Source organism: Ammospiza nelsoni, chromosome 9 (assembly GCF_027579445.1).
Source record: "Ammospiza nelsoni isolate bAmmNel1 chromosome 9, bAmmNel1.pri, whole genome shotgun sequence".
NCBI classification, from domain to species: Eukaryota; Metazoa; Chordata; class Aves; order Passeriformes; family Passerellidae; genus Ammospiza; species Ammospiza nelsoni.
Window position 1 is genome coordinate 32,650,323 of NC_080641.1, and position 25,642 is coordinate 32,675,964.

Consider the following 25,642-nt stretch of genomic DNA (forward strand, 5'->3'; position numbering starts at 1 on the left):
TGCAGCTATACAGATCTTGGTTCAAGGGTAATATTCTGCACAATCAGAGGAGGCAGAGGCTGGACTGGGTTTTCCAGTGTTCCAGAACAGCCCCCAGGAGTTACACCTGTAAAATGCAAGCCTGGGATCTGAATTGCAGCCTTGGGCTCCTCTACTTGTGTATTAAACACTTTAATCAAACAAGCTGTTCCATGCCTCCCATGCCTCATTCCTCCCATTTCAAATATCAGAATAAATCAGTGATTCATATTTCAAAAGCATTATGAGATCTTTGCATGTAGCATGCTCCATAGCATTATTGTTATTTATAATTAACAGCAGGGTTGCTCCACTATTAATAACACTTAGCAGCAGTGCTTTTCATCTTCAAACCACTTTCTGAGCACTAATTAACTCCAGACTTCTGTTGTTCAGAACATGTTACTTGTTGTTCTGCTCCCCTCAGTTCCCTGTGTTACAGGGGCAACAGGGAAAACCCTGTGAGCTTCAGGCAGCCTGATGCTGAATATTTAACTTTAGAGGGTCACTTACTAACTCCCACAGCAAGAATTGGCTCCACCTTGACAAATCTTCTCTGAGGTGTGTTTGTAAGACACTGGAGTGGACCCATAGTGCCCTTTTTAATGGGAATGTGCAGACTAAGCAGGGCACAAACAGAGATTTCCATGAGTTTCCTGGATTTTCTCCCCTCCTGAGCACTGCCCCTCTCTCCTTGCTGCAATGTGGAATTACCAGAGACTGCTCAGGGGTGCTGGGAACCCCCAAACCAGCTCAGCACTTGGTGCAATGGAGCAGAGATGAAAAATGCATTTTCTTCACTCTGCACTTTATCTCACCCAGAATTTCATTCCAGCAGCAACATCTCAGGGCAGCTGGTCCCATTTTTTTTTTCTTCCTTAGCCATTTCTCAGGTGCACAGAATGTGGCACATAGCCCATTTTTAGTGAAGGATTTCTTACTCAGTAATGTATTTTCTGTCTTGACATCTGCAGGACAAGGAAGAACAGGACACCCCCTGATCCTTCAGGATGAGCTGGTCAGAGGGAGCAGCAGGATCCTGCTTCAGCTCCTCTCCTGCCAGGTGGGTCAGAGCATCCCACCCAATTTAGCTGTTTTAAGTGCAATCAACATTTATCAGGGATATGTTGGCCCCCAGTGTCCTCAGAGCAAAGGATGCTCCCAACTTTGGAAAAGAAACTGAGAGAAAAGGGGTTGGAGAGGGGAAATTAATCTGTAGGAATGTAATGGGAAAAAAAAAAAAAAGCCAAGAATGAATCAACAACAGCAAAGAAATGTGAATTCTTAGCACCTAATTTCTTTGGCTCATACTGATTTGGACCAGTTATTTATTGAAGGGATGCTGATTCATTTTAATTTACTTGGCTAATCATTCAGCATCAAACACAGATCAATACAAACCCATTTATTAGGCCCAACTTTAAAAACTGCCACCTCCCTACAGGTTTCTTTTGCATCCCTCCCGTGTTTCTTTTGCATGGATCTACCAAGAGTGCAGGAAAAGCAATGGCCAAAGAGCTGCAGCAGCAGAGAGAACTTGCCCTGCAGATGTTCCTGTGTCCTCTGGAGCAGACACTGTGCATGCTGCTTTTCCTGAACATTTTCACCACGAAACAGGCATTGGCATCTCCAAGTTTGCGCATACTTGTAAAGGGATTGCATTAGCTCACTATGAGGCATGGCTTCAGTTTGCGGAATTTTATCTCACCCATCATACTAAAAGCACAGTTATTTATTCCAGGGCTTCCCTTTTTTTTTTTTTTTTTTTTTTTTTTTTTTTTTTTTTTTAATGAAAAATCCATAATACCAAAACCCCCCAGTCAGTGAAACCATCCACCCTTTCACATGATCATAACAGGGCACTTCAAGGGCTACACTAATTATGCCTTCTTGGCATATATTTGGCCCTGGAGGTAACAATAACATAAATTCTTCATTGTGCTCTAATTTAGCATCCAAAGATTAGCATATTCCACTCCTTTTTATAAATTACAGAGTTTCCAGCACACTCTGCATTTAAAATCCAGAAGTGAAATGAACATTTTGTTCATTTGAAACAAGAAAAAGCTGTTTGCAAACTGACAGGGGTGTCTCACCCAGAGCACTGGATTAATGTCCAGTGGAATGAACATCCACTGTGGGCCCTTCCAACCTTTCCATTCTGTGATTCTGTGAAACAAATCACGTAACCAGCTGCTGGAGCAACAGCCAAACACCCAGACTAGTGCACCATATAATTCAATTGATTGCCCTGAGAAACAATAATATAGTTATAATACTTCTACTGGCTTGATCCCCAGGGGAGCAAATTTACTCTGGTCTCCCTAACTGGTTGATAACATATTTAAATGCCAGTCAGTCACTAATCCGTGGCTGCTCCATCCTCTGAGAGCTGCTTTATTGAACACTGTAATTGCCTGGATGTTGTTTTTCATTTCTGTAGCTGTTGCTGTTAATTAAATATTTCATAGAAAGCTCTCTCTGACATTTCTTACTGCATTCTTGAATATCTGATAAGATATACAGGCTGAATATTTGTACCTGCTGCTCTCTGCTGATACTCTTGTCCTAGATTCGAACCCCCAAAACACTGAAGAAATGACACACTTTTAGTGAAATTAGGACTCACACTGGCAAAGGGCTGAGGGGAGCACGATGAAATAGAGGCATATGCCATGGCTGTTGGATCACAGATGTCAGCTCAGGCAGGATGTACATCTGGACTCCAGGATTTACCTTCCTTCTCCCTCTACATGTGGCAGGATTGATTTTCTGGAGTCAAACCTTAGCAGCAAATGTCAGGCTGGGCATTCTTAAAACAAAAATAAAATATTGGAGGAAGGTAAGGCTCAGAATTAGTTGACTTTGTGTGCCATGGTACAAGAGGAAGGCAGCATGAAGGGGCATTCTGGCAGCTCCTGGGGATGGCAGGTGGGGTTCCCTATTAACTCAGGGGGCAGATCCAGCTGTGGGCACACAAAACCCATCAGAATAGGGGGACCAAGAGGTTAAGGCTGAGTTGGGGATGCCAAAACACCCAGAAATTCCCTAACACTTGAGAGACAAGGCTGTTGTTTTCACACTGTACTCTAACGGCCACTGCCTGCCAAATTAACAAGACTGTTAATGAAAACAAAGCACTGCTAATGCTCTGAATTAACCTGTCCAAAGCGGTCTGACAAGCAAGTCTGGAGCAGTAACAAAGTGTGTGAGGTTTGCTTGGCAAGGGTTTGGTAGCGGAGGGGATACACAGGTGGTTTCTGTTGGAAATTTCCCTCGTGTCCAAGAGAGGCAATTCCAGCAGGCTCCAGGAGGGACCCACCACAGGTAAGTCTATCAGCAATGCTGGGAGTGCATCTGGAATAACATCATAAAGAAGAGGGAATGTCGCTGTGCAAGAGCTGTGAAGAAGAGTGAGAATGTGAAGGAAACAGCCCTGCAGATCCCAGGTCAGTGGGAAGGAGGGGCTGGAGGTTCTTCTGCAGCCCATGTGGAAAATCATGGACAAGCAGGATGTGACCCAGCAGCCCATGGAGCTCCATGGTGGAGCTGAGATCCACCTGCATCCCATGGGGAACCCCACACCAGAGCAGGGGGATGCCCAAAGGAGGCTGTGAGCCCATGGGGCAGGCTCCTGGAAGGGGAGATGTGGTCCCATGGATAGAACAGCCCATGCTGGGGTTTGCTGGCAGGACTTGCGACCATGAGGGGACCCTCAGTGGAGCAGCCTGATCCTGAAGGACTGCAGCCACTGGAATGACCCACACTGGAGCAGTTTGGGAAGATCTGCAGCCTCTGGAAGGACCAACAGTGAAGCTTGGGAAGAACTGCAGTCATTGGAATAACCAACACTGGAGAAGTTTGGGAAGAACTGCAGCCCCAGGGAATGACCTACACTGGAGAAGTTCATGTGTCCCATGGGAGGCACCCCACACTGAAGCAGGGAACAGTGTGAGGAGTCTTCCACCTGAGGAGGAAAGAGATACTCCCATGCCAGGCATTTACACACTCTATATCCACAGGAGGTGTGTGTATGCACACACATACACCTGCTGATCTTAAATATCTGGATTAGTTAAGCACTTAACTAACGCAGTTTTAAACTGCAGTTCAGATGTTCTAAATGTTTAAATAATCAGGATGAAATCCCAGCATCACTAAAGTGCTTGACAAAGCCTCTATTAAGTTCAGGAGAATGCAACATTTTATTGGCTTTTCCATTCTTAATTTGTCTAATGCCACCAGTATGATTAGTGAGCCATCACATTTAGGAATGAGGATAATGCATGGACAATCTAAGGAACAGTCCCTCAGGAGCTGTTTATTAGCAGCTCCCGGATGTCCTCTTAGCAAATGGAAAACATTGGTGTGTGCCAGAAGTCCCAGAACATTGGATGCTGGGAGGCCAACAGCTCCACACAGCCAATACTGGAGACAGCATGTTGTGGAAAATTCAGAATTTGTAAGGAATAAAGTTTTTTCTGGGACATTATTTTGGAAAGCCCTGTAAATCCTTCCCCAGCCCATGTGCTGAAGCCTTTTTATGTACATTGACTTTGTTTTGAGCCTGCTGCTCCAGGGCTTCCATGGTCTGGTTGCACTGATATTCCTGCAGATGATTTATTCTCCAAGAAGCCTCCTAGATGCCACGTCCACAGCATCCCTCTTTCTTTAACATAGTTTTATTCAAAATTATTCCCCTTTCAAAACAAAACCATATAACCCTCTGTCCTGGACCATGACATTTTAGAAGCTGGTGGCTCACTCTTACTGAAAATGGGCAAGAACTGTGCAGCACATGAGCACACAGAAGCCAGCAAGTGTCCAGGCACTGGGACAGTAAGCTTTTTCTCTGAAAACTGAAACCAAGCTGAATTTGAATTTGAATTTTGGTTCTACTGTAGGTTAAGAGCTTGCACAAAGCCACTTCTGCTCAGTTGGCAAGAGGTCACTTGATCATTAGAATGAGCTGAAGCCATCTTTGAGCATTTTGGAAAATTCTCAGCTGCCTCTTGCTCTACATTTGTCAGCAAAGGGACCAGGGAAACAGGTGATGCTTCCTACCACTCTACCCACAGAACACTGTTTCATCCTGGGTTCTCTCAGAATGGCATTTTATCTCTTTGCCTCAGTGACACCATACTTTATGAAAGCTAATATGAAAAATGGGTTTTTCTTTTGTCCCAACTTTGCGAGCTCTTCAGCCTCCAGTTATTTATTATTTTAATTTATGCACTGCTCTGTGCCTGTACTCCACTCTAATTTACACCACATGCCCTCTGCTGTGTAATTCTGTTAGCTGGAGATACCTGCTGATGAAATAAAGCCTGAAGAGCTCTTGCTTCACCTGCAATAAGTAGGCAGCACCCACTCCCCAGGAGAGACCATAGGACCAAAATTCAGTTTGGTACTGAGTCTCAAAGTCTTCTTTCATTTGAAAGGAAACATTGACTCCTGAAAATATGCAGGGAAGCTCCCCATGGGAAAGAGTTTGTTCCTCTAAGAGGATCCATGGGGACAAAAATCAGAGCAATAATCAGAGACCCGACTTCCTTCCAGGTGAGGGAAACAAGCAGGGGGAGGGAATGGGGCTGGGAAGCACTTTCTGTGCTTTGTTTGAGCTTTGCCTCACACCAGGAGTGCCTTTAGGAGGGGGTGTGGGTTTCTATCATGACAGAAAAGGGAAGGCAGTGCCCAGGCTGCTGCTTCCTTCCACCTTGGCAGAGCATCCTGCAGCTCTTTGGGGCGACGAGCGGCTGCATCCACCATGGCCTGGGTTTGGTTTATTTATCACCCTGCAGGTTTACATCAGCTCCTGCTGGCAGCCCCTTATTTCTGCCTAGTTAAAGCAAGGATTCAGTGGAGCATTCTCTCAAAAATGAAATGTTCTCCTTTCCTGCACCACAGGTGACAAAGTCCTGGTGTCTCCCAGCGCTGCACGAGGTGACTTGGAGGCTTTTCAATGATCAGGAATCCTCCTGGAGAGACCTTTTGAGTTTCCCTGCCCAAGTTTAACCTGCTGTGTTCCTAATGTGATTAAGATTCTCATTTCCCCACCAGAGTGACAGCATGAGACAAGTGAGGCTTGGCAATGATGCAGGAGGATGCAGGGTGGCAAAATCAGGGAGTGTAGGACCAGAGCATCCTTTGGGGTCCTTTGAATCCAAAACAGCAGCATTTCCATCTCCCAGTGACCACTGCAGAGCATCCTGAAAGCTCCAAACTGCCACATAACAGCAGATTTGTTACAGACCTCTGGGCCAAGAATTAAGGGGAGATATATTCTGTTCTTTCTGTTTAAAGAGTAAGTGATCACACACACAAGCAAGCAGAAAATTCAGTGGAAAGAAATCACGCAGTCATGTCTCAAGGAAGAAGGTTTTTTTACAAGCTCAAAAAAGCAATATGCAGAGACTCTTAGATTACAGATTTCTTTCTGTAAAATTAAAAAAATTAATGAAGACAAAGAATTTAACCATATTTTGAAGACGGCAGGTATTCTTAAGGCTTATGAAAGCTTTCTGGGCTGGATCTGCAAGCTTAAATGATATGGTGATTTTAAAGCCAGATTATTTCAAGGAGTCTTCCTCCCCACCCCAAAATCTGAAATGTAGCTAGAGATGAACCAGAATATTTCCAAATTTGTTTTAAACACATGAATCTGTTTCAACCCACCAAACAGCTCCTGATCTAAACCAGCAAAGATTCTTAGATTAATATTTCAAAATTTTAAATATGAAATGAATTTCCAAGGTTCCTTTGAGTAAATACTAGAAGTCTTCCCTCCAGAATTTTTATTTTGATAAGAAATGAGAATATGTTTCCTTTAGGATTAAATAAAAATTATTTCCAAATAAATAACAAAACAATTGATTGAGTTATTGAACCTGGATGAACAAATTTGTCAGCAAACAGGTTAAAGGTGGTTTTTTTCTCTGTTCTTCTAACAACTGGAGTACTTCAGAATGCGGACAGAGGGTCTCCCTCCCCTGCCCAACCTGGCACTGAGCACAGGTGTCCAGAAGCCACCAAGTGTTTGTGCATAAACCTCAGTGGCTGAGAGGCCAGTTTCCTACAAATACTCGAATCTGGTAATTATCATCATAACGACTCCGTATTGTCCTTGATTTGTGTTTTAGTCTCCGTAATTAAAGCGTCTAGCTGCCACAGCAACAGACGCTATAGAAGCATGTCTGCTGTGTAATCATAAAATTAATTAAAACCACAAAGTGGCTGCACAATAAGGAAAGCACTGCACGGGATAGGAGAGCAGAGGCTTTTAAAAAATCCTTTGGAGAACCTTTCAGTCCAGAGTGTCTCAGGCAAGGAGCAGACGCTGTCCTGAGAGGCCATCCCAGGTCTGGAGGGGCTCATTCCAGCTCCCCGTGCCTGTGTTTGCATCCCAAATTATCAGCAGACTGGCCCCTTGTGGACGCTTTCAGCAAAGGAAGGAAAACCCAAACAATACCTAAAATGAGTAAATCAGAGGATTTTACTCTCACCCTGAGAGAGGGAGCCCTTTTAGAGGTGAAGGCGTTTCTGTTGCCTGTGATAAATGTTGTCTGCCAGCCCTCACCTCCTCTAGGACACAGCACCTTCCTCAAAGATCCCACAAAACTGGAATTAGCCTGATGATTCCCAAAGCAAAAAAGGAGCATATTCCCCTAATTCCAAGATGCCTTTCTCATTCCAGCTCTCTATCACACAGCAACAACCCCTATTCCTTTCAGGGACAGGCTCTCTCTGTCCTAGCAGAATGTCAGAATAAGGGGACATTCCCTTGTCCCACGCAAGGGATGGGGTGCATGGGTGTGCACCTTAGGCTGTGTGCACACAAACTGGGCTGTAATCCCAAATCTGTCTCTTCCCCACTCTTTTTGGGCATGAAATGACCCAAACCTACTAAAAGAGAAATAAAAGCTGAGACCCCCTCCAAGAGAAACGCTGAGAATACTGTGAGAGCAGGGAAGCAGGTGAGGACAGGGGGAAGGTTCAATAAAGCCCCTTTTATTTTCTAATCAGCAGCAACCACAGGGGAGAAACCAGCTGTGAATTTGTCAGATGTGCTGATGATACACAACGGTGGGGGACAGTCGATCGAGGCCCAAGCATGGAGGGAACTTCAAAGGGAAACCACATTCACCGTGTAATTGGAGTGAAACATGGCAAAGAAAAGGGAAAAGGGAAGGATGCCTGCTGGGGAGACCTGGGGCTGGGGGTGGGGGGTGTTTGGTTTTGCTTCAAGCAGTTAAAGGGAAGGAATCAAGTGTTGGCATGTTAATTCCCGGCTCTATCAGATTCTGGTGTGCAAGGCTGTCTCTGACCCAGAGGTTTGTCCCTCTATGGCAAAATTTACAGCAAAGATTCAAGCTGAACATTTGTAAACTATATAATGGTCATCTCTCTGACAGGAGCCGTAGTTTGTAACACAGCTGGGTGCTCCTGTTGATTTTTGTTTTCCACAGTCCTCAGAAAGAGAGAGAAATGATTCTGAATGTTTGTACTGCTCGGAAAGAGCTGGGCAGATACAAAGGAAGAGAGGGAGTGACAACAGCTTTTATCAAAGTTATTGAGCTTGTTTATCACAACAATAAAGCTGACACTGCCCAGAGGTGGACACTGCATTTCAGTTAAATCCCTGGGAGAATGGGAGCTGGCAGAGTCACTGGGAGCTTGCTCTCCAAGGCTGCAAAAGCACAGGCAGAGGACTTGAACCAAAGCCCAGGAGCTCGAGATGGACCCGTGGCACTGTGGTGAAGCAAGTCGTGGAAATTTGTCAGAGTTTGCAGAAGGAGAAGTGAGGGGCTGCTGGGACAGAGCAGCTGGCACCAGAGGAGCTTGCACTTGTCACTTGCTAGTGCCAAAAGCAGTGTTATCCTTTTGGAACCAAATCATCTCAGGATGAGTTCCAGCAAGAAAGTTGATCTCATGAGGAGCTCCAAGTGCCCTTTACACATCCTATTCATTTTCAAACCCACTTTCTATGGCATAGAAACACTGGGGCTCAAGGCACCACCTGACTGCTCTTCTGCCAGCCAGTGGGTAACTCAGAGTTTTCTCTTGGCTCTTTTCTTACCACAACCCCCTGGGTTTTAGTGCTGCTGTTTAATCTGTTTGACCCCAAACCACAGTCTCAGACCATCAGTGCTGCAATTCTTTAATTTGGTGCATCAATCCCTTGGAAATCCCCACTTTGGACAGCATGTTTCTGCTAGTGCTGGGTACCTCTGAGTTTTGGGAAGGGGCCCACTGTTATTTTAGCTTTTAATTAACAAAATGGCAATGGTGGTGGCTGGCACCTTTTACAAGTGTAGGAAGGTTCAGTGTCACCCCTGACCCTTCCCATGGATAAGCAATACTCCACAGCACAGCAGCAGGAGGGTTGGCACACATCCTGATCAAGACAAACTCCAGAAATAGTGTTTGCTCACAAGGAGGAACCAAAATAGATCCTCAACCAGATCCAGACTTGCCTACGACAGCGCAATCAAAACCAAAGTAGGTTTTAAATGAGATCTCCAGCTGCCAGTGCTCCCCTGCACACACAATTACAGTTATCACTCTACCTTACACGTGCACAAAAATCAACACCACTCACTCTCCCTTCTCTTCCCTCTCCCTTGACCTTTCAAGGAGCATGTAAGCAGCACACAGCACTTGCTAAAAGTGCTTTTACTTTGTCAGCAGATAAAAAATACCTCTGTTTCTGATGCTTGTTTGGACTAGTTTGTTACCCTTTGAGTGACCTGAGCTTCCCACAGAAGCAGAAGACCTAAGAGATCAACAGGGAGAGGAGGCAAGGAGGCCTCTTGTTAGCAGCTAAGTAGAAAAGATTGAGTGTCCTAAAGGGAAGCTGGATTTGACACTGAGAGCTGTGAACAAGCCAGGTGTGAGCCAGAAAAAACAGCATCAGCCTGGAAGTGCAGTAACTCTTTGGTCCTCAGAGGAAATACCTGGGAAAAGAGAACCATAACTATGGTCACTGTCACCTCCTAGAAGCCAGAAAAACACCTAGACTGCATCCAGCACTGCCCATCACGGGTGCATCTGTCAAGTTGGATCATCTCCAGTCCTGTTTTCCATCTGGATTCAGGCTGGTGACAATTCAGGGAAGGTACCTGGGACACACAGACCATGCCCAAGCCGTTCAGCAGTGCCCAGCAGAGTGCCCAGGGGCTCTGTCCCCCTCCAGGACAGGTGACAGCAGGGACAGGGTCAGGTTCCTCCCAGCGCACAGCCTCAAGAAGGACAAGCTACTCCCTGGAGTAACTGAGCTGCAGCAGGAGAGCATGACGATTATTGGCATGAAGCAGATCTGGATTTCCTCCGGAGCAGAAATTAAAGATGTCACTGTGACTGAGCGTGGGCTGCTGTTGCTGCTCTCTGTCATTCAAATTTCACGCTCAGTTTTTTCAACAAGCCCATCTACTCATCTCTGAGCAGTTTACCACCCTTTCCACATTTCTGGGAGCACAGAGTCTCCAGGTTCCAGTGTTGCTGCCGTGGGCTGCAATTCCGTCCATTTGCACTGACAATTTAATCACCTTGCACTGATTTGTCATAAGTGAGCACTGAGTGCTGCTAACGATGCTCTCATTGATTGCCTTGAATGGAACAATTGACAGTGACTGAGGTCAGGCTGACACGGCCAAGATGAAACATCAGTAGAACTATACAGGTTTTTTTTTTCCATACATGTACTATAAATTATTTGGAAGGTGATTCATATGGGCTTACAATGGAGTCTAAGAGCATAATTGTCTTTCATTACTATGCAAATTATGCAAAAAAATCATCTAAGATCAAGTCCTATTGATGATATACTGCTTTATGTTCTTTCTCCTCTGACAATCCACATCTGCAGCCTACAGAAGTCAGATTATTATCTATACCATTATTAACTTCATTTACTTTTCAAGGTGGTAGTTGTGGCTTTTTCTTAGAACAGCTATTTTGACACACAATACTTAGAAACTGTGGAATTCAAAGCCAAAAGACAACAATTACTTCAACTGTCTTCACACACTTCCAAGGCAGTGTTTAAACTTTCCAAGTCTGATGGATAACTAATATAATTATACTAAACTTGGAAATAAAGCAGATGGTTTAAACGAGGCAAATGAGAGATGTACCAGAAATAGTTATCAGTGGAAAGAATAATGCAGCAGGGTGGTTTTTTAAGATGCTTTCTGAAATAGATTCACTATCCTATATTATTTTCTACTTTAGAGCTCTTGACTGAGCATGTTCAGCATCTACAGAATTACCCAAGAAGAAATCTCGCATTTTACAGCTCTGCTCACAACTACAGTAATGATTATTCTCTTTAAGAAACATACAGACATTTTAAGAATCAATATTTGAGATTACTTACCCAGCAGCAAATCACAGCCTGCTCTTTGCATAAGTCACTTGTGAAAATGAAGTTGTCACAAGTGTCCATTAGAACAGACAATGCTCCATGTTAATCTTTCCTGGGGTAACATCCTCTGACCACGAGCAGCTGCAGAACTCACACAATGTGATTTACTAAAGACCACACTCAAAAAAGGCTCTGGGGAGCAGACCAAAAATCAAAACGAGGTACAAAACCAAAACCCTGTTTATCTAAAAAGGGTCCCTCCTCTTCAGACAAAGACAGAATCTAAGTAAAATGAAATTTAAGTCTCATATGTTCAGCAAAAATGCATTTTGAGAGCGCAGCTGAAATGTCAAAAGGGAATTCATCCTATAAGGACTTATAGGACTATTCATCCTATTCTGACATGATAAAACAAGCAATTCCAAAGCCTCACTTCCAGCCCAGAGCTCCCTGCTCTCATCCCCTCAGTCCTGCTGCACACAGAGTATCGTGGCACTGAGGAGCTGCTGACCCTGGATGAGCACGGAGTGAGCAGCAAAATGCCTGAGGGGAGAATCCCATCTGTGAGAGCAAGCAGCAAGTCAGAGGCACGGCCAGGAACCAGGGTCTGAGAGCTGAGTGCCCAGAACCGGGGAGTGAGAGCTGAGTGAGTGCCCAGAGCCCGGGAGTGAGAGCTGAATGAATGCCCAGAACCCGGGAGCGAGAGCTGAGTGAGTGCCCAGAGCCCGGGAGTGAGAGCTGAGTGCCCAGAGCCCGGGAGTGAGAGCTGAGTGAGTGCCCAGAACCTGGGAGCGAGAGCTGAGTGAGTGCCCAGAACTCAGGAGTGAGAGCTGAGTGCCCAGAGCCTGGGAGTGAGAGCTGAGTGAGTGCCCAGAACTCAGGAGTGAGAGCTGAGTGAGTGCCCAGAGCCTGGGAGTGAGAGCTGAGTGAGTGCCCAGAACCCGGGAGTGAGAGCTGAGTGAGTGCCCAGAACCTGGGAGCGAGAGCTGAGTGAGTGCCCAGAACCCGGGAGTGAGAGCTGAGTGCCCAGAGCCTGGGAGTGAGAGCTGAGTGAGTGCCCAGAACCTGGGAGCGAGAGCTGAGTGAGTGCCCAGAACCCAGGAGTGAGAGCTGAGTGAGTGCCCAGAGCCTGGGAGTGAGAGCTGAGTGAGTGCCCAGAACCCGGGAGTGAGAGCTGAGTGCCCAGAGCCTGGGAGTGAGAGCTGAGTGAGTGCCCAGAGCCTGGGAGTGAGAGCTGAGTGAGTGCCCAGAACCCGGGAGTGAGAGCTGTGTGCCCAGAGCCCGGGAGTGAGAGCTGAGTGAGTGCCCAGAACCCGGGAGTGAGAGCTGAGTGAGTGCCCAGAACTCAGGAGTGAGAGCTGAGTGAGTGCCCAGAGCCTGGGAGTGAGAGCTGAGTGAGTGCCCAGAGCCTGGGAGTGAGAGCTGAGTGAGTGCCCAGAACTCAGGAGTGAGAGCTGAGTGAGTGCCCAGAACCTGGGAGCGAGAGCTGAGTGAGTGCCCAGAACCCGGGAGTGAGAGCTGAGTGAGTGCCCAGAACCTGGGAGTGAGAGCTGAGTGAGTGCCCAGAACTCAGGAGTGAGAGCTGAGTGAGTGCCCAGAACCCAGGAGTGAGAGCTGAGTGAGTGCCCAGCTCCACCTCAGCACAACTGGGGCACAGCAGGTGACACTGCAGCTCCATCATCCATGGCCAGCACTCAGGACAGCAAAAACACAACCAGGCTCTCACAGGTATCCCCCCAACAGCAAAGCCTCAATCCCCCAAACAGCAAAGCCCTCAATTCTGCAGGTAATCCCTTCATTGTGAGCAGCTCTGGGAGATGCCCAGCACTGCTGGTTGGATTCTAGTGCCCCACTCTGTAAAAACCCTTAAATATTATTGCACCAGGAACCCGCTCTAGGCAAAACCCAGCATGACATTTGTGCCTTCTGCTCATCTTCAGAACACACTGGACATTTGAAGGAACAGATATATCCAAATGCTGCATGAGCTATTGTGATTTCCCCTTCTTGGAAAGACGTTTGTTATCAATAGTTATTATTTCTATCTGTTATTAGTGTTACACTATGATAGTCTATAGTGCTATCTATAGTGCTTAAGTGTTGGGTGTTTTCAAAAGTTTCTTTCCTATCAAGTGTCCCAAGTTTTATTTCACTCAAGTCTGACCTGCTGAAGCAAAAAAAATCTTCCTTCAATTAAGGGTTTTGCCATGGGAAGCACCACTGGTTTCTGTGCTGAATTATTTAAAGCTGAGAAACTGCAGTTCAGGCATGTTTTACAGAGCTTTGGAAATTATAAAAGAGGTAGAAAACACACTTTGCCCAAAACACTGCTCTTAAAGAATTTTACTAACACCAAAAGCCACCAGCTCAAGTGAACAGTTGTGCTATCAGCTTAAGGCAACCTTTTCCACTAAGGCAACCTTTTCCACTAAAATATCACCCAGCACCCACAGATTTCCTTGTTAACAGCATTTTTTCTGTGATATTTTAATGTGCTCGTGCATGGCTGTCGATTGTCTCAGCCTTGCTGGGATTGCTGGAGGGGGAGCCGCTGACATCTGATAGCAAGGACAATTTCTGGAGCAAGGAAGATTGTTTTTTCCCCTCCGAGGACCTGCATTACTTCCAGGAACGAGTTGGGTTTGCAGGCTGAAAATGCAGCCAATTCTGCAGATTTGGGGCAGCACATGAGGGTAACTTTCATGTACTCTCAGCTCCCCAGGGTCGCTCCCCTGCTCAGGAACAAGCACACACGTGATCTGCCCTTGTTCAGTGACTCCTCTGACTCCAGGAGACTCTTGTAATGTTATTTATGCTTCTCAGCCATCAAAGCTTTTTTTAAAATCCAGCTTAGGTGTGGCATCTTGGGGCCAGGTGAATAGTGGGGTGGGAAAAACCAGCCATGGATGCACTCTGCAGTGGAACTTCTGCAAGCCAGGCCCGATTTGAGTGTGCAGTGGGGTGGAATAGTTCATTATCCCAGAGATCAAGGGCTGGGCAAGTCCCAAATGTGAGCAATCCGAGCAGGGCTGGCTGCCCCCCTGCACACTGAGCACAGCCACACCTGCGTCTGAACCCTGTTTACGTCATCCCCACCCAGATTTAGCTTTAATTTGCTTTTTTTGCCACAGGTAGAAGGTTGGCTCTGGCATGCATTTGCTGAGGCAGTCACAGACATTAAGAAAAGGGTCCTGATTTCAACTCTGTCCATTATGCAAATGCAATTAAGGTACGTTATCTTAATTTGGTTTAAAACCTTTAAAACACCTTGAGCAACCAGCCTAATTATACTTTCTTCATCATGTCTTGAGTTCCAAACACTCCTTGCTTTAGTGTAAAAAATAAAAAAGACTAACAAACAAGCAGAAAACCCTCTCATAAATATTTCTCAGATAAACGCTAATAATCTTTTACGCTTATTTTGCCCATTTACTCCAAGGAAATGCTCTACAATTTGTGAAGCCAAGAACATTTTACCTACCTCTGGGATGGAATGTCACAACAGTTTAATCACACAGCAGCACCATGCAACATTTCAGGATCAGGCACCAAGAACAATACTAACTCTAATTGGAATTACTGGGGGAATTAAGGCATGCAGAATATAATTACTCCTACTGGATTTTGGCCAGTGCAAACTGGAGCACGAGCCAGGGCTCAAAGTCCAGCCACCTCCTTCCTACCAGAAGTGCCATGAACACAAGTGGCAATATCCCAGAGGGCAGCATCCTATAAAATATGGCCTTTCTAGAGAGAAAATAGCCACTGAACCAGCTGCAGTTTTAATGTGGGGTCTAACTCTGAATAAAAAAAAAAGAAGAAAAATCTTCCATCATCTACTAACACAACATTCTCAAAAAATACAAGCTAAGTAGTGATTTGGCAAACATCAGCATGTTTAAGCACTACACACCAAGCATTACACCAAACTCTAGACAGGGTCAGATGAACCACTTCAAACTTCCCTTGGCCCTGAGAACATCAGCATTGCTCTTTATGCTGGGAATAAATCTGTCCTGGTGAGCTCCAGTGCCTCTCCAGCCCTGCAGAGAGAGGTGCAACAGGGAAAGCAGAGCAAAACCCCCAGTTTTGGAATGATACAATTTTTATGGACTCAGTGGCCCTTGTTTAGAGGCAGAGCCACTTTCTCTTCTCTCTCTTTGTCTGGACAGATACCACTAGCTCTGTCACAACTCCCCACTGTGTGTACATGGATTTTCTCCAAATTGCTCATTTCCCAATGAGTTTTTTGAGTGATCTCAGCACTCCCTTGTTACAACAGCCCTTTATTTCAGGGCAGATCCTCCATGGGTGTGTATGGAGAAGCTCCTGGAGCTGCAGTCTCAAGATGCATCAGAGGAATATAGGCTGGATATTAGGAAATATTTTTTTTTACAGAAAGGGTGATAAAGTTTTGGAATGGCTGCCTGGTGGATTTACAATAACAAAGCCTGGATGTGGCACTGGGTGCCAGGGTTTACTTGGGGTGTTTGGGATGGGTTGGGCTCGATGATCTTGAAGGTCTCTCCCAACCCAGTCATTCTGTGATTCTGTGAAGGTCCCACCTTTGGCTCTTCAGCACAATTTACTGTAATCCCTGCACCAGCACGAGCCTGCTGTGGTTTTATGTGGGCAGCTCTAAAGCAGGAATGTGATTTTATCACAGAGATAATGTTTGTCTACTTTTGTAGATGTCCTTGGGATCTAAATCTAAAACGAGTGCTGAGCATTATTGTTATTAAAGCAACAAAACACGTCCTAGGAGCAGATACAAAGGAGGAATTCTCGAAGCACAGAAAAGCATTAAAATAAGGTCACATTCCTTAAAGTCCCATGGGATCTGAAATACAGATGCTGTGAGTAGCTAGCAACTAATTAGTTCCAAGCAGCTAATACATGGTGCAGTGCTAACACATAGAAACACAAACATGGCCTCATGTACACAGACAGAGTTTGATTGTGTTTTTAAATATTTCATCTTGCAGGCCAATTATCATAAGGGAACTGATACGTAAAATTGCCAAATTCTCAATTATGTTCTCCCTTCTTTCTCATTTCCATTTTGACCATGAAACTCTGTGCCACACTAAAACAATTCACCAATTACAGTAAAATGAAATTTCATGATGGTGGGGGGGATTTAATGCAAGAATAAAATCCCTGGCTAAATTGTTTACTCTGAAGGATTTGAAAAAGTGTATATATAAAGTACTTTTTATAAAATAACAGAAGAACAGGCAATTTCTGCCAATTTATCTGTATCTCCATAGGACCACAGCGGGGTTATCTGGTCCCACCTCCCTCCTCAAGCAGCACCATCCTGGAAAACACAGCATGGATAGATGTGGAATATCTCCAGTGAGAAGAACTCCCCACACTCTCTAGAGGGTGTCAGTGCTCAGTCACTGCACAACAAAGAAGTTTTTCCTCATGTTCACGTGGAGCTTCCTGTGCATCCATTTCTGCTCTTTGCCTCTTGTCCCATTGCTCAGCACCACAGGGCAAAGTCTGGTCCATGCTCTTCCCAGAAGGACTCACTGGGCTGGCTTCCACTTGGAAGGAAAGCTCTGCCATTCACACAATGGGAATTTGGGAACTGCAGGGAGCAGCCACACTGAAATCTTGCTGTTTCAGGAGAGGTGAAATACAACAGTGTGAGCAGAACCACAAGTTGGTGATTATTCCTGACGCAGACATCTTTTCATGAAAATTCTTTCTTTAGGATTTTTCCTCCTGAGAAGCTGAGAGGCCTCAGGAACAAAATGTAAACATTGATTAACTGCTGCTGAGGAATGCAACAGGTGCATCTGTGATTGGTCTCATGTGGTTGTTTCTAATTAATGGCCAATCACAGTCAGCTGGCTCAGACTGTCTGAGCCACAAACCTTTGTTATCATTCCTTTCTATTCTTAGCTAGCCTTCTGATGAAAACCTTTTCTTCTATTCTTTTAGTATAGTTTTAATGTAATATATATCATAAAATAATAAATCAAGCCTTCTGAAACATGGAGTCAGATCCTCGTCTCTTCCTTCAGCATAAGACCCCTGTGAACACTGTCACATATTCCTTATTGCTGAGAACACTGTCACATATTCCTTATTGCTGAGAACACTGTCACATTTTCCTTATTGCTGAGAACACTGTCACATTTTCCTTATTGCTGAGGCCCTGCTGGTGGCAAAGGGCAGCTGGGCTTCTCCTCCCCAGCCAGCTCTGACACTCCTTCCTTTCCCCCTGAGCCCTCTCATTCCCTCCTCTGTGCCCACCCTTCTCACTCCTCCTCTTTCATGGCTCTTTCCCCACCACTCTGCAGTGCCTCAGACAATTTCCACTGCCTCGTGTCCTTCCCCAGTGGCCTTGTTATCTTCTTCCCATCCTCCTCCTCTGGCCCTGCTATGCTCAGCTGGCCTTCCACTGGGAATCTGCACTTTGCACCCAGAAAAGGTGGATAACATTTACAAAAGGATATAAATAACTCCTGTGTTAAAGCTTTATTGATTTTCAATAGGATTTTGGAACCTTGTGGTTTTGTCTCCTTTTAATTTTTTTTTTTTTTTTGTCTCCTTTTAATCCCTACATCACCAGTTTTTAATGCTACATGCCTATACATACACTTCTACTGACACACTGGATTTCCAGAGAGATTTTTCCCAGAGATTTTTTTATAGAGGGTAAGATAAAGGCTGAGAGTATAAATCACATATAGGCCAAGTTATGGATCTCATCTGTGGTGGGAGCTGCCACAACACAGAGGGTGAAAGGAACCTGACAATAAAGGACCAGTACATCTTTACAAAATCTGCATTTACAGGAAATCCCATTACTAGACCACTGCATGCTATCACTGGATAGAGGAGAAAATTGGGGGTTTTCCTCCCAAAAGTATGTAAAAATACTACTTCCTAAGGGTAGGAAATGGGTATATTATCTACTGTTAACTGGAAATGTTTATGGGAAAAAATGGCTGTTTTTTGTTTAAAACTTTTTTATTTTTGTATTATTCTACACCAAAAAAAGATTAAATCCCTCAATAAAGCTACTGACAAGAGATTCAAGTGTCTTTCTTTAAAAACACACCAAAAAAAATCTTTACTTGTAACACAGACAGAGCTCCTGCTTTCTCCTCCCTATAACATTTCCTCAGGGCCCTCAACAACCTGCAGCCCTTGAAGAAGGGGTCACTCTCTCAACATTTAGAAATCTTGCCTGGCTTTTCTTTATCCTTACCCTGCTCTTCATCTTCCCATCCCTGAGTAACTGTGACCCCCACAGGTGTCCAAGACAAACCCCACACTGTACCTGAACAAGAAAAGGTGTGAGTGCTGCACAGCTTCACCTGAAATTGAAACCTGCCCCTGCACTTCCCAGCCCTCAGCTCCTGCAGCCCTGATAACACAGCAGCTAACCCTGCTGGAAAGAACACAAGAAAGAGAAAAGAAATCTTTTTGCAATTTAGAAAATTACAGGATCTTCATTTCTTTTATCCAGATGTTTTTTTTTTTCTTTTTTAAGAGAACTGGAATTGTTCAGTGCAATAATGGAACGTGACCCCTTTCAGGTGTATAATTTTCTGGAAACCCCTTAAAACAATAAGCTTTTCTCTTCTTCACAAAAAGGTACTTATCCCATAATTGGCATGCAGGCATGGAATGAGTATTTGCCAGCAGTAGAAGTTTTCTCACATAAATTCAGTGTGTCAGGTGCAATCAGGAATCTGTGGGATCATTATTACTCTTCTGTTTAGTGCTGACAGAGCCTGGGCCCAGTATCTGTACAGAAATGGCCTTGAAAAGGAAAGATTCTCATTTAGAGAAGGGCCAAACTGGCAATTGAAATTTCCAACATTCCCTTCTCCTAGGACTGCCTTAGACATTCACTCTCTTCTTTAAATATGCAACTCTCTGCTTCAGTTTCTTATTTATTTATAATAAGAAACGGGTAATATTTAACACACATGTAAGAGCAGAGAGGTTTGAGCTGTAATGCATCATTGTGACCTTCAGCTGCAAGGAACTGTAGAAAAACAACAAATTAATATTCTTTGCTGTACTCTCCTGCTTTCTGCTCCTGTTTAGTCTGTGCTCATGTGCTTTAGAGAGAATTAAAGTTTATTCATACAAAGAGCCCATAATGGAGAAAATGAAAGCTTCACTTAATAAAACTTCCTTTGATGTCACTGCAATTCCTTCTATTAACCTTTCAGCTGCCATGGATGTTCTACCTACATGCATTCATTTGTCCAGCAAAGTGGAAAATTGCTGGCAGGAGAACATCAAAAAAGAAACCACCAGATGAGATAAAAAGAAAAGATTTATGAAAACCTGCTTCATAGCTCCATGCACTAGAGCATTGTAAACTGAGAACTTTGCAAATTACAGTGTTGAGTTATGGCTTTCAAATTCCATGTCAGCAAAAGCCATCATACCTGCAGAGTTAAAATTCTTGGACACAGAAATTGGCACAGATCATGCCCAGGATCAGAGGTGACCACATGAGGCACAGCACACTTCAAACAGAGCTGACACAGAGCTGGCTTTTGGTTCTCTGTTATGGAGTCAGGGGTGGGAAAAATAAAAATCACGGAGACACAAAATGATGACGAGACTATCATGCTGCTCTTGGCATTTAGAGCAAGATCCAGCTTTGCCCAATGGCATTTGCTTCACTCCTCAGGTCCTGCCCAGCCTCTGCACCCTCACTGCTGGCTGCTGGAGTGCTGTGCCCTGTGGGACATCTCAGCTCCACCTTGGTGGATGGGAATTTCAGTGTCAGCCCCGTGCCCACAGCCCCGCAGCCACAACCAGACGCACTCATCTACCAACCCAACCCCACAAATCAGAGCTGTAGCTGCACCCTCAGCTCTGCCTCAGTGAATCACAGTGATGCACTCGCAGACACTGGCTGCAGCTCTGTTTTTTCCTAGGGGAGATGGAGCGCTCCTCGGCACGCTTGGCTTTTCAGGCTTGTTGCCTGCCCTGCTCAGCAGGCTGCCCTTTAACATGCTCCATCTGGCAGATTGGTGCTGACACCCTTCCCCCTCCGTGCTGGTAGGCTTGTGATGGCAGGCTTTGGGATGCCCTTCCTCCCCTCGCTTGCCTGCAGCCAGCAGAAGAGCAGCCTGCTACTCCCTATTAATTTCCAGCAGGGAAAAACATCTTGGGGCTCCCTTCGGAGCACGTTCGGCTGCTCAGAAGCTGCTCCTGCCTCACACGAGATTTAACTGTGCCTCTGTAAGGATTTCCACACAAGCTTCTGCTCAAGTTTTTCCTGGGTGCCTCAGATCTGCTCACATCCCAATCTACCTTCCCAATTCAGTCTATGATGGGTGAGGAATGGGACATGAAATTAACCCATTTAATCTGCTGTCTGAATCCTTACTGCTCCATCCTTCTGCTTGGCAAGGATTTTTTTTCTACTTTCTAACTATTCTCTGGATTAAAAATAGGTTTCCTTCCTGAATAAGCCACATCCATCTCCCATTTTTCCTTCTTAGTGTCTCTCCAGGGTTTTCATGTTAGAGCTCACTGGCTCCATTTGCTTGTTTCCCATTAAGCAGGCAGGGCTGCATCATTCACCATTTGAACATTCTGTGATCCTTCTACAACAGGGAATTATTTTCCTCCCCATTTTAGCAAAGAGACTCCAAATCAAACCAGGTTTTACTGGACAAAAGCCCAGTGAAGGACTGAATGAGGAGTTCACACATTGCAATCCAACCCCTCCTGAGCAAGTCTTGCATTCACCAGAACCACTTGAACAAAGTGAAGGTGGGTATGAAAAGACATCAAAACAGGCAACAAAATTCAACACAGATCTCTGGGACACAAAATGGAGTGAAGGCAACAAAAACTGATGAGGCAACAACTGCAGTGTGAGTTTCAGACTTCTTATCTGGCAATTTCTCAAAATTACAAGGGGGGGATAATTGGAGGGATAATTGGAGGTTTGCTTCAATTCTTTCTTCAGCTATAATAAAAAGCTTTGAGAAACAGTCATGAGCCGTGACAGAGTAGAAATAAAAGGTGGTGCAAGGCCAATGTTCAGCTTGGAGTGAATGAAAGTGCAGCAGCCCCACAACATCTCTCTGTTCACCATAACCAAGTCATCCCTGGTAATTTATAAGGGTGAGATGTTTGCCACGGAAAGCAGGGAAGATTTGAAGAACTGGCTGCTCGATATTTGGGTTCAGCTGATTCTGGTGTGAACTGCCCCAGTGGTAACTAATGAAATAAAAATAAAGCCTTTGCCTTCAGCCTGACAGAGCCAGCCCTGACCTTAATTTGCCACAGAGATCTTTGATGAGTATGAGAGTGTTTCCCTCCAATATCTTAGGAGGACAGCACGCTGCCTAATGAGCTGGAGGTCTCAAACCCACAGGCACCACGGTAATTACAAAGGGGTATTTAATTATCTAACCCTGGCATCTAAAGGATTAACAAACCTTCATAATGAAAGGAAAGCAGAGAGGAAAGAAGAAATCATTGTCTAATCCACAAAATGCTGGGAAAATCACTATAGAGACAGATTTCAATAGATTCATATCTGGTGTTTCTAAAAGCTTACTGTGTACTAAAATGCCAGATGTTCACACATTATGGTTGTTATTACTGTTAACAGCATTAATTGGGAGAGAGTGGAAGTTAATCCAATTTAATTCAGAAAACTAAGTAGAGAAATATGAGAAAACAAATGTAAGTCTGTAACAAAGACAGATACCCAACACTTTGGCAACCTGCACGTTTCCTACACTGCTGGCACAGCCACTCCAGAAGTGATCAAACAAGAGAAATGTCCTCTCTAGGAGCTATTCCATTTACATTTGCTCACCAGACAGAACAGCAAAAAAGAAAAAATAAAACAATTCTTGATATTCAGGGCCTTGCCTGGCCCTTCTCTGGCAAGGACAGAGCTCTGTGCACACCTCAGCCCTGCTTCACTGGTGTTATTTATTTCCTCTGCACAGAAACTTTTGCCTTCTCCAAGGTAGAAAACCACTGGTTATTTGAATTTCAGCGCTCTGTCAAAAATAAAAGGCACCATTACATGTAGACCGTGTCTCCTTGCAAATGTATGCAAATGCATGTGTATAACAAAGCAATTTACATCTGCCCAGAGCCTCAAAGTGAGTGTATTTGCTTTGATCAAAGCTTAAAATGGGATTTATCTGTAGGGCATAAAAACAATGTTTGCCTTAAAGAAAACAGCAGTGGCTTTAGATCGCTGCAATGAGGCTGCTCTGTTCATTGTGGCATTGCTGTTTGTAATGCTGCTAAGGTTGTGTGAGCATTTCCCTATAATCCTCTGCATCCAGAAGCTTACAGCTTGCCAGTGAAATGACTCTCCAACTTACACTTAGCGTGTAAGACTATAATCTATCTGCTAGCCTTTTATTTCTTCACCAAATTATTTTTAAAAAGCCCCAAACCCATGTATTCCTTCATAAATCGCATTTTGCTATTAATGTTCCCTGTTATATTTGCAAGTGAGCTGAATTACCTCAAGATGTTTTAAACCAAGGCCAAAAAAAAAAAGCTGTTTTATCTGGAAAACATTTGTCTGAAAATAAAGCCAGTAAATGTATGATGTACAAAGAAGGTGTCTGTGATGTATTATTTGGTTCACTAAACCGCTGCCCTCAAAAAAAAAGAAAAGGAAAGAAAAGCAACAGCACAAGTATTTTAGGTAGCCTATGGAATTCTTCCTTCGAATTCTGTCAGTAGAAAGAGATATAGTTAATGGTAAGTAAATTTCAAAGGAATAAAGAACTTGGTGATGATTTGATAGCTGGCATGGAGATTATCAAAGAAATTTCTGATCTCACAACAGAGAATCCTTCTGCAATTTCCAAATAATTGGTAAACAAATGCAATATCCATTAATTCATCTGACTGGCAAAAGTCCAGGCACAGCTCTCAGAATAGGTGTTCCAGCTGACAGATACTTTGGAAAACATGGACTATTCTGCTCCAGGGAGTTCTGCAGTCAGCTGGGAGAAGAGTTCAGTTTTAAGACAAAGTCGTGCAAGTAAATGCATTAAAGAACTTTTCAGGTTGCTACTGAAAGCAAAGGAAAGGATGTTTCCAGGTGAAAGCTGTTATCTGAACTTGCTGAGAGCAGCTCTAAAGCCAAGTGGGGAAAAAACCTCACATTTAATAATTTTATGCTGCCTATTCTCCAGCTGCAGAGAGGAACAGAACACTCTTAGGATAAGAGGCACTCAGTGTTAGCTGTTCCTTTTTGTCTTCAGCACTGGAAGTTGATTTCATTCCCCATAAGCACAAGGGGGGGATGTTCCTCACAGGGATGGCACCCAGGTAAACCTCCTGCCCACCAGCATTTAGAACCCAAGGGCAGAATTTTATCCCATAAATATGAATCCATTCATTAGCATTTCCAGCATCATCTGCATCCTGCATGTTAAGGATGTCACTCTGAGCAAGGAGTTTCAACTATTGCTTACTTAACTCCATGCAAGTGCCTCCAAGGCAGAGAGGAGAAGCCTGCTCCCAGGCAGCAAACAGGCATTGCATATTCATAAGTATCTCAGCACACAATTAATTGCTGAGTGATGAAAAAGCAGCAATGAATAGAAAAGGTTTCTGCTGTAGCTCTGAATGAAATCCATACAAAGTGCACACAGAGTGTTTTCCATCACCAACAAGTGTCCTCGGCTTCACACCTGCCACACGCTCATCTCTGCAGCACAAAGCCAAAAGCTTCAGTTGCTAAATACAAAACAGAGACAGCATGTCCTTCCTCATTTACGATCACTCTAGATCTTGAAATAACTCATAATAAGCAGAGATAAGTGTTGGAGTTTCTTCTTTTGATGGTGCCTCAAAGCAAGGCAAAGTGCACAGTAATGGGCTGCAACATTATCCCATTGCTTCCCACTCTGGCCTTCAAGTCACAGCTATAGCCCAGCAAAGATGAGTGTGCTGATGGCTTTGACACTTCCATTTTCACTTTCTCACTTCTGAATTAAATTCATTCATCATTAAATTGAGTGTACTCTGTAATTGTTGCAAAATGACTGCAAGCCACAGGGCAAGGGAAAAGCACTCCAGTTTTGTGTGGAGCTTATAAAGCCATTAATTGGCACCTGATTAGGCCAAATGATTTTCTGTTGGATCAGAAACTACACCCCAATATGGGAAATCACAGCATCTCTCCTTTCAGTAATATCTGGTCCTTGTACCTGCTTGCTCAAGCTTCCATACTTAGATTTCCTGCAAAATTTAACATAAATACACTGCCCAGTGACAGTTTCTTGATGTTCAGTTTCCAAATGTCCAAATCCTTTGTTATACTTTGGATCCACATTTAATCATATAGCTAGAAAATGTATTTGTATTGAATTTATATTGCTCTAAATTGATGCATACAAGGAAAGATGTTAGCATCAAGATTTAGTACTTTTTAACATTGAAGGTATGCCATATAATAGGTATTGATTTTATCTTTTTTTATTACACTGAAAAAATAATAAAATATGTCTGCTGGTGAACTGTTATACGACAGAATAAATGGTTAGCAGTGTATGTTATAAAATAGCACCATGACACCACGTATGTTTGCTTTAAAAGCTTATTATAAAAATCAATGATGATATACATCTTGGTTGGGCTCATTTTTTCTAATTAAAGAGACAGTGTAAAAAAGAGGTTTTTGGTGGTTCAATCTGCAATTCTTATTTCTCTTCATCATCTGTAATATTTTCTCTTACTGAGGAGGCCTTGAAAATACTCTATAAAATTTTGCTCATCTTCTCTCAAAAATGATTCTGCACGTGGCACCGAGGTTAATGTTGTTCTTTTATGTATGATCCTCCTAATGTGTGATGCTTCAGATTAAATCATCTGGTTTTCCTAAGAGGCCTCTGAGGAGGAAATTCTGATCGCCTTTAAGTCAAAGAAAAATTTCCATCCACCCGGCAGAGCCAGATTTCACACCCTGAAGGTACGAAAACTGCTTCTCTCTCCTCCAAGAATGCAAGGAGAAACCAAGGGGAATAACTCAGTGGAAAGGAACACAAAAGAAAACTGGCAGGATCTCCTCTCCAAAGGGAACCCTCCCAGCAAAGGAGAAGAGAGAAACACCTTGGGAGAAATGCATTTCCACCTCCTCTGGAAGTGCATGGAGTCACAGAACAGATTTATTTTTTACCTTCAGTGATTAAGGTGCCATTCAGGGCTTCAGAAGCAGCTCTGGCACTGGAACATGGTTCAGCTCAAACTCATAAATACCCCTGTGGTGCAGCT

General features: G+C 44.1%; 1 protein-coding gene across 1 annotated transcript in view; it reads right to left on the reverse strand.

The window, feature by feature from the left end:
• DAB1 (DAB adaptor protein 1) overlaps positions 1–25,642 on the reverse strand; it is a 416,327-nt gene that overhangs the window by 329,215 nt on the left and 61,470 nt on the right. The window lies entirely within an intron of this gene.